Source organism: Xyrauchen texanus, chromosome 48 (genome assembly GCF_025860055.1).
Source record: "Xyrauchen texanus isolate HMW12.3.18 chromosome 48, RBS_HiC_50CHRs, whole genome shotgun sequence".
Taxonomy (NCBI): Eukaryota; Metazoa; Chordata; class Actinopteri; order Cypriniformes; family Catostomidae; genus Xyrauchen; species Xyrauchen texanus.
Window position 1 is genome coordinate 24,666,781 of NC_068323.1, and position 9,470 is coordinate 24,676,250.

A 9,470-nucleotide genomic window follows, 5' to 3' on the forward strand; every position below is an offset into this window, starting at 1 on the left:
TTCTTAAGTGTTTTTTATAATAATATTTTCTTCTTTTTTTTTTTTTTAAATGTTGGTTACATTTTAAAGGGGTCAAGAAATGTATGTTTGTAGTGTGATATAAAATATTAGTGAAGGTTGTTTTAATTGTATATTGACATTTACAAGAATTGTTTTACTCTTAATGACAAAGTAAAGGTCGGTCTGACCGGATCAACAGTATGTAAAACCTGCTGGTGTGCTAGTTAAGAGCTTATGATATCTATACATCTTTTTTCTTTTTCTTTTTCCACTCACACATCATTTGGCATCAAAAATAAAAATCCCTGAAATCCTGACCACAGAACACAGTAAAACCACTGTCAACCAAAGGCACTTAAAAGAGTAATGATAGCAATCATGTACTGTGACTCGCAGTGTAGTATAATGAAGCATGACAGATGTGTATTTGAGAGAAGGATGAACAAACATCAATGTAATGCTCCAGATTTTAGTCAGGGGGTCTGGATCTTTGTGGGAGATAGCTCATGTTCACAGCACACTCTGAACCCCTTCTGGATTCGCTTGGGTGTTTAGTTTGTAAGTTTGGGTGATATGGGTAATGTGGTTTCTCTATGTCTTGATTTGCTTCCATCTCTTCAACACGTGGGCTCTTTCTCTGTGTCAGTGACTTAGGTGAAATGCGGCATTCGACTGCAGGTTCTGCAACAGAAGTTAATGCATGTGAGGCATTAGCATCAACAGGTTAAGCAATTGAGAAAAAAGAATGATATTATCTCAACCCGATGTCATGAGAAGTTGTAATTGACTATCTTGCAATTTTGGAATCTCATACGAATTAGTATGACATTACAATTTGTTGAGACAATGATGCAGTACAACTTTTATACCCATTTTTAATTTCCAGACCAACTAATCAACAAACAGAATTTTTAAATCAATAAAATGTAGTCATCAAATTCACCTATACAACACTTTAGTTTAATAAAGGAAGCATCAGTGAACAAATTGTTAATCATTCCATATTTAAGTTTGCAATATAAAAGACTAATATACAGTATGTCCAACATAGTCACATGACAACTCGTAATAATATGTACTCTCAAGATATCATACAATATCTTCTGATTTTGTCCTGAGACTTCATGAGATATGTTAAGGTTTTGCCATCTCGTACAAATGATTACATTATAATCTCCTGATTAGTTGTCATGAGACTTCATGGTATTTTAAGATTTCTTCATCTCGTGCAAATTATTACAAGTTGTCAGAGACCTTGTATGATATCTTTTGATTTCGCCATCTCGTACGAACTACTACAAATTGCCATGAGACTGTATGATTTCTTACGATTTTGCCATCTCGTATGAATTGAGTTTTCACGAGTCTCTGTATGACATCAGAGGAATCTGCAACCTCATTCAAATTATTACGAGTTTTCAAGAGACTTTGTACGATATTTTATGATTTTGTCATCTCGTACAAATTATTACGAGTTGTCATGACTCCGTACGATATCCTTTGACTTTGCCGTCTCATAAAACATTTTATGATTTACTATGAGACTTTGTATGATATATTGCAATTTTGCCATCTCGTACTTATTATTATGAGTTTTCATGAGACTGTACGATATCTTATGATTTCGTCATCTCGTACAAATGATTACGGGATATCTTACGATTAAACCATCTCGTACAAATTATGAGTTTTCATGAGACTCTACGATATCTTATGTTTTCGTCATCTCGTACAAATGATTACGAGATATCTTACGATTAAACCATCTCGTAAAAATTATGAGTTTTCATGAGACTCTACGATATCTTATGTTTTCGTCATCTCGTACAAATGATTACGAGATATCTTACGATTAAACCATCTCGTACAAATTATTATGAGTTGTTCTTAGACTTTGTAAGATACTTCATGACTTTTCCATCTTATACGAAATATGCTGGTACAAATATGGGGAAAAGCATGCGTGCCAAATGTGGGATGTAGCTAACATTCTGCTTTTGATTAATAAAATGTAGATAACAAGGTTTTCACTACAATCAATTGAATATCAATTCAACAGATTATAATTACATTGTTGTTGTGATTTCCATGGTTGGATATAGTCAAAAATGTCAAGAGGTGGGGATGGCCTAAATGATCATATTATATAAACATTTAAAATCTTTACAACTAGCTAGTTTTCATGAAAGGTTACTTTTATGTTAATTAATAGTAAATCAAATCTAATAATTCTCAAAAAAAGGTGCCTCTAATATTTTAAAAGAAGTTATGGGACATAAAAAATTGAGACCTTATTCGAGGAAAGTGCCTGGTGCACAGCTGTAAAAAAATGGTTCAACAGATTTAATAATTAGTCATCAAAAGTTTTTCAATCACAGTTTTGAGTGTCAACTTATGCCCTCATATTCCCCTGTCAAGTCAAGCAATCTGTTTATACCAACAGCATATGCATTTCATGGATTTCATACCCACTTCATTACAATTTCATGATGCACAATACAATCAAAATCCAGTTAATTTAACAACAATATCTTGCTGTAAATTTGAGCTACTGTGTCATGGGCATTATTAGACAAAGACAGAAGAAGATTTGATGGATGTGCAGTTTGAGAGCTCACTCTGACAATAACCATATTTACCGCTTAGGTGGCCTTTGCTACTTTTGTGCGTTTCATCCTTTTCCTCCGCATGAGGGTGACCTGCGGTCTCTTCAAGCCGGCGATGAGTAGCAGCAGTCTGGGTCGGGACTTGGTGAGCCAGCTTCTCAGTAGCGTCCCCTTGGGAAACCTGGAACGCACCAGAAACCATGAGTCCAATGTGTTTTCGTCACTTACGCCTAATGGTTATTGATGCTGTAATCTAAAACATATCTGTGGTTGTACCCAAATCATTATTCATTCTTTCTTTAAAATTCAATGCATTTTTATTTATTTTACTGCCTCAAATGGAGCATCATAAGTCCAAATTGGTTTAATGTTCTAGAGACTAATGTCAAATTAATAGTTTTCCCCAGAGTATTTTACCTGAGTTGGTATGTTTACAACAATAAAGTATTGCCAAGCACTTGATCAATTTTATACTAACAAATTATGTTTATTTTAGTTGTAGAAACTGGGGTTGTGACGTTTCCTTTCATGTCTTTTTCACAACAGAAAGTTCAGATGGATTTGAGAACTCTTAAACTTACTACAGTATGTTATTGAAAAGCACTGAAGCACACTACAGACATTTGGGATTATTCTTTTTTTATTCCCATAAAGATAGTTTTTTAATAAAAGGTGATTTTTGAAATAAACTAAGCCTTGTTTTACAATCATTAGACATTTGCATTATATTCTATAAAATTAAGTATATATTCCACCCAATTTTTCATTATGGTAATGCAAAAGAAAAATTAATAATTAATAATAAGAAAAAAATCTCTTATCATTATAGTAGTGTAAAATAATACTTGTATGAATAAATTGTATGCTAAGCTTGTAAAATACAATTTTAAGTATACATTTTAAGTGTTTGTTGTACTGAATTACATTTATTTTGATTTTAATAAATGTGATTGGATAAAAAGTCATATTTCTAGTTTATTTGTGGAAGCAAGATCTTGCAAAAACTGTCAAGAAATGTTCAGGTCATATTCACCCTAAAATCAAAAGAGAAGTTTTTCTCTGAAAAAATCAATTAAAATTTAAATCTTTCGAATTTCTCATCAAAATCTAGCATATTTTCCACCCAAATTAACATTTGGGTCAATTTACATTACTGTAATGTCAAACAATATTGATATGTTGTTTAAATAGTAAAGTATTTATAGATCATAATATTATTTGGTAGTAAAAGAGATTTTGAGGAGATATTGTCATGACGAGTTACTGGAATGGAAAAAAAATCTCTTTCTTATCTAGTATTTAATTTATTATACGGTAATATAAAATATGTACAGTACATTTGTAAAGTACAACTGCAAGTATACTGTACATCACGGTAGTGTTTGTTGTCCTGAATCGAATTTATGCTGATTTGAATAAATATAATTGTGTCGAGACAGGGTGAGTTTCATTACTGTATTACAGTATTTTCCATTACACTAATTAGAATTTGGGGGGAAAGGCACTTTCACTATTTTCAATAAAATAATGCCACAATGCCAATATATATACATAAATATATTTGATTGATTGAGTGTTTAACATTTTATGTTTGAACTGTATTGTTTTCAGAATGACATCTGTACAGTTCAGTATGAAGAATGGATGGGTACATTTACATCATTGAATGCACATATTTTATCTCATATTCCAAATCGTGGTCAAGACACGGGCTGCCCCACTTCATACTGTCTAGCAGCTGGATATTTATTTTCATTTGGCAGAGAATGGGTGATGCAGATTCCAGCTGTGCATATTTGCTCCTGTTTAACAACAGTAATGTGTTTCGTCTATGTCAGACTACACACAATGCAATACAGCCTGAGACACTGAACATGATGAAGATCAGATTATTGATGCTCTGATCTACTCAGAACATTTGCAACATTTTGTTTATTAAAGCAATTAATTTAAATGATTTGGCAGAATTGAATTGCCTATACAATGCTTTACACATTTATTTCCTTTGTTTCCCAAATTTACACTTATACATTAATAGTAGGCATATTCAAGTATTTTGGGTCATTTACACATAAGGCGTCCATGAACTTAATTTTTTCATCATCAAGATTGTTGATTGACGTTAGAATGGATGAAAATGTATAGAGGAAAGGGTATATATTAGGTCCTCATCAAGTTTTTCATTTTTCACCATTTTCAATCACTTTTTGCCTTAACTAGTTCATTTTAAATGGTCATGTGGTTTGACAAATGGATGTTAATAGTACTATTCCATTTAGTCTCATTTAATATGCACTCATAAAAGCTGTCTGTATAATGTTTATTAAGGGATTAGCAAAATGCTGTTTAAAATAGTTTTACATTGAGTATAGTACAGTATTTCACACCGTATTTCATGTAAACTACACTTCAATTAAAAACATTTGGAAACTCCATAGCCAGACTTCATAAAAGATCACATACTGTTGACCTTGTAACATGGTAAGCTAGCCCACATAGACTCTAACTTCCTCATTATTCCAAGGAATTCAAATGTTCTATACCTTGCCTGCTTGCATGGTTTATGAAATTGTTTGGTGAATTTAATATTTGTCTTAGCTACCAATAGACCGTAACAGTTTGTTCCGGAGGTAAAACTCCCATTCATTTTCTTCATAAGCTAATTTATTTTGTACGATAACTTATAAACCTCTAAAGGCAGAACGAACGTGAGCTCAGAGGTGGTCAATATGCTTCAGATGAAGCATCACTCTTTGTTATTTCAACTTCATTTTCTAAAAAACGTGTTTAAAGGAATATTCCGGGTTTAATAAAGTTAAGCTCAATCAACAGCATTTGTGGCATAATGTTGATCACCACAAAAATTGAATTCAACTCGTTGCTCCTTTAAAAAAAAAAGTGAGACACTTACAATGGAAATGAATGGAGGCCAGTTTTTGAATGTTTAAATACTCACTGTTTCAAAAGTATAACCACAAGACGTAAAGGATACGTGTGTACAAATTATTTTAGTGTGATAAAATCACTTACTAACTGCATCTGTGTAAGTTGTAGGCAATTTTACAACTTTACACAACTGCCATGACAATGTAATGTCAACAAACCCTAAAACCATAAAATTACTGTAAAAATGGCGATTTAATCAACTTTACAGCTGAAATAATACATACGTTTTAAAAGAAGAATTAATGTAATTGCTTTTATAAAATTATAAGCTTCACATTTCTGCCTTTAAATCCTCCACAAAATGACCCCATTCACTTCCATTGTAAGTGCCTCACTGTAACCTCGAATTTGCTTTTTTTAAGAAAAAGAGGAACGAGTTGAAATTCATTTTTGTGGTAATCATCATTATGCCACAAATGCTGTCAATTGAGCTTAACTTGTAATGAACCCGGAACATTCCTTTGTTAGCAGAATTTCAGGTTAGATACATTACCTGTGAATCCTGGAGGGAAAGTATACATCTATCAGGATTTGATGAAACCACAATAGAAAAAAGGTATGGGAAATATTCTATCCTGAACTAAGACGGCCCTGACGTTCTTGAAAGCAGTATAGCTCCATAATCAAATCCATTCCAAAGATTTTGCACAAAACAGTGTGGAAAAAGCGGAAATGTCTTTAGTTTTCATCTGGGTCTGCATATTCCTGCATTTCTACACAAGACTATGAGCTACGATTTCTGCAAAATGAACCTTATCTCTTCAGAACAGACAAAATCAGACTTCGTCCATGTCTCTGCACACAATTTCTATGGATACAGGCACCAAAAATTCTACTGAGAACATCAGAACAGTACCTCAACCAGTAACACTCCTCACCGAAGCACCATAGCAACAATTCTAGATTCCTGAATACCAGCACGTTCACACATCAATCAGTCACATTCTGGGGTAATAGCTGACAGTATAAGCACCCAAGCTTTTATATACAAGTCCGACTGTTAGTATGTCTGACTGCTGAGCTCATTGGAAAATAAAAAACTTCAATTGTTTCAACTTTTGCTGGTTGAGCATGAGCCAATAGGCCAGAGAGAGATCTAGCAATGTTTAGATGCATTACGGTCTTACTGAAGCCATTGTTGTGTCCCCCAGTGGGGCTTGATGTTAAATGTGGCAACAGCAACATTGTTTGTTTCACGACCTTGTTTTCCGCTTGTTTTCTTCATCTAATTCCACCCTTCAGGAGCTGGAACTGATATTAGGACAGTATTTCTCCTTGAGGAATCTCGATGATGTTTGTACAAATTTTTAGATACATTAATTTTGGTATTTTTGCTTTTAGTTTTTGCTAATATGTCCTATTATGCCAAATTAGCAGCTTCACTATCACCAAGATGCCCCAAAAGTATGGTAATCCACAGTTGGGAAGTATGAAGCGGTATAGTTGAACTTCTTGTGACCTTTGTTGCCAAGTATTACTTTATCATCCTTTCACATATTTCTTCAGCTCCAGGACGAAGAGCTTTTTGTTGTTACCCACACACATACAGTATTAACTGTACAATTGTCATATCCAAGTATATCCACTTTTTCTTGGATATCCAAAAAAACATTTTTTTAATTTTCTTTTCTAGAGTTTTTTAAACTTTAGAATGAGCTTCTTTTCTACCGTTATTTAATTTTTGATAACTTTATCAGTTTAGGACTACCAAGAGGCCCAAGCTGCATATCTACACTGGATATCTGTTTAAAAAGAAAAATGTTGCTGTATAAAAAAGATTTAACAAGCCTAAAGTGATTTTCTGGTCCTGGCTGGTCTACTTGTTCTCCTAGCCTGGTGTTTAGCTGGTCGGCTAGAAGGTCTCCTAGCCTGACCAGCTGTGCCCCAAAAAAAACCCTCTTATACCATCAAAACAGAGCGACTTCAGCTGAGAGATCAGTTAACCACATTATACTGTTAAAAGTGGTTTTTTTTTGTTAGTTTTTTCTGCCAAAGTGTCTACCAACCAATAGTAGGCCCAAAAACAGTAATAATGATTTTACTGTAGGCCAACATCATCATTTCAGTTATGAATTAATTTTGAAGACTAAATTCAGTCAACGTAAATTAACTTAGAAAAGAAAAATCCTAGACAATATTCAAAACACTTATAGGACTATAAACCGCTACAGTATATTACAACAATCTTAAATGAAATTCATTGAACACAATATAATAAAATGTCAATAAAACTGAACATAACTAATTTCTTCATTTCAGATCTCAACAACAAACTTTTATAAATAAGCAACATATGCAAAGATCTGTCTAAGCATAAAACATCAGCCCAGTTTATCTTGGTCATCAGCTTCATACTTTAAAATTATTTAATATGCACTCGTATGAAAAACAGAAAGGGTATCTTACCAATTGACTCCACACATTTGTCAGGATATGCCCCCTGCACCCTGCTAAGCCACATATATGATGTTAATGGACTTATTAGTGTCACACTAGAAAGTTCAACCAGGATGGAAAAAAAACAAATCTGTTGGACAATAGAAGAAGCATCAACTCCATGTGGCAGAGCAGGAGGGGGGAGGGGAGGGGAGGGGTGGGGAGTGCTTGAACAGGAGGGTCCACTCAGCACTTCTCTCAGTGAGCAACAACGGATGATCCCCTGCTCTCCACCAATCGGAGCACTCGCCGAAGCTGTTTCCATGACAGCCAACGCCTCACCGATATAAAATGAGAGAGAATGTCAAGAGAGGTCAGCCAAACTACCATCCTCTGTTTCACATGTGAAAAATAAACTCCAATTTAATTTTACAGGTCCCAAGGGTTCAAATACAGTGGCCCCAAAAGGTATTTGGACACTTTAGTCACAATTTGAAATGTCTGAATGTCATTGCATTAGACAACAAAAGATTTCACAATCACATTTTTCAAGCAAAACATTTGACAAAAAAGTTTGTTAGGTTGAAAATGATAAAACAAAAGATATCGTTTTCTAAATGAAGACTGCAGCTGTGTTCTAAATGAAATATTATCTCACTACTTACAGAATACTGCACAAAATTCCCTGTATACTGCCAACTATTTTTTTTACATTTTAAATTAGTTTTTGAAACTAATTTAATTTTAATGATAAAGTAAGCAAATTAACTTTTTGTGTTTCACACTGGAGGGAGTAAATAACAGCAGAGTTTTCATTTGGCAGAAGTGTCCAAATTCTTTCGGGCCACTTTATTTGTTTATTCATAAAATGCATAGCTTGGGCCCCTAAATGATAAAAGTACTTTTTACATAAAAAATAAATAAATATATATACTGTATATATTGACGGTATTGTAGAAAAAGAACTGGAAATCATGGGGAGAGAGAAAACTGGCAATAACGTTGGCCAGATTTGAACCTGCGTCTCCCAAAAAAGCGTCACTGCTCAACATGTCTGGACCACTACTAGACCACAGCTTCACTTTGCACATTTTTTATAGATTTAAATAATACATCATGTCCTTTTATATCTCCAAAATATCACATTAATAACTATACATAATTTTTTTTGAAAATAGGAGCAAATCTCCAAAGTTACCAAAAAAACCATTGAAATCTAGAAGTTCTTTAAAGGTTCATTTACTCACCCTCATGCCATCCCAGATATGTATGACTTTCTTTCTTCTGCTGAACACAAACAAAGATTTGTGGAATATTTCTGCTCTGTTGGCCCAAACAATGCATGTGAATGGTGACCAGACTACTTTTCCATCTTTCATTTTCACTTTAAGATATGAAAGTGAAACTAAACATGCTCAACATGTGACTTTCAGATGTAAAAGTGAAAGTGGAGATTTAGAGTAATAAAGGGACTTGAATTCTGTTTCTACCCCACACCTATTATATTGATTATGAAGACATGGATTAAAACATGGATTACTT

At 33.7% G+C, this 9,470-nt stretch overlaps 1 long non-coding RNA gene across 2 annotated transcripts; it reads right to left on the reverse strand.

The window, feature by feature from the left end:
• Window positions 1-74: 74 nt before the first annotated feature.
• Window positions 75-8,048, reverse strand: LOC127639321 (uncharacterized). Of its 2 annotated transcripts, none has more exons than XR_007969951.1 (3): window positions 7,959-8,048; window positions 2,640-2,787; window positions 75-681 (listed from the first exon to the last, which is right to left on the reverse strand). It is a non-coding gene; the product is annotated as an uncharacterized LOC127639321 (long non-coding RNA). The 2 variants fall into 2 exon arrangements; XR_007969950.1 differs by lacking the exon at window positions 7,959-8,048 and adding an exon at window positions 6,409-6,500.
• Window positions 8,049-9,470: the final 1,422 nt, after the last annotated feature.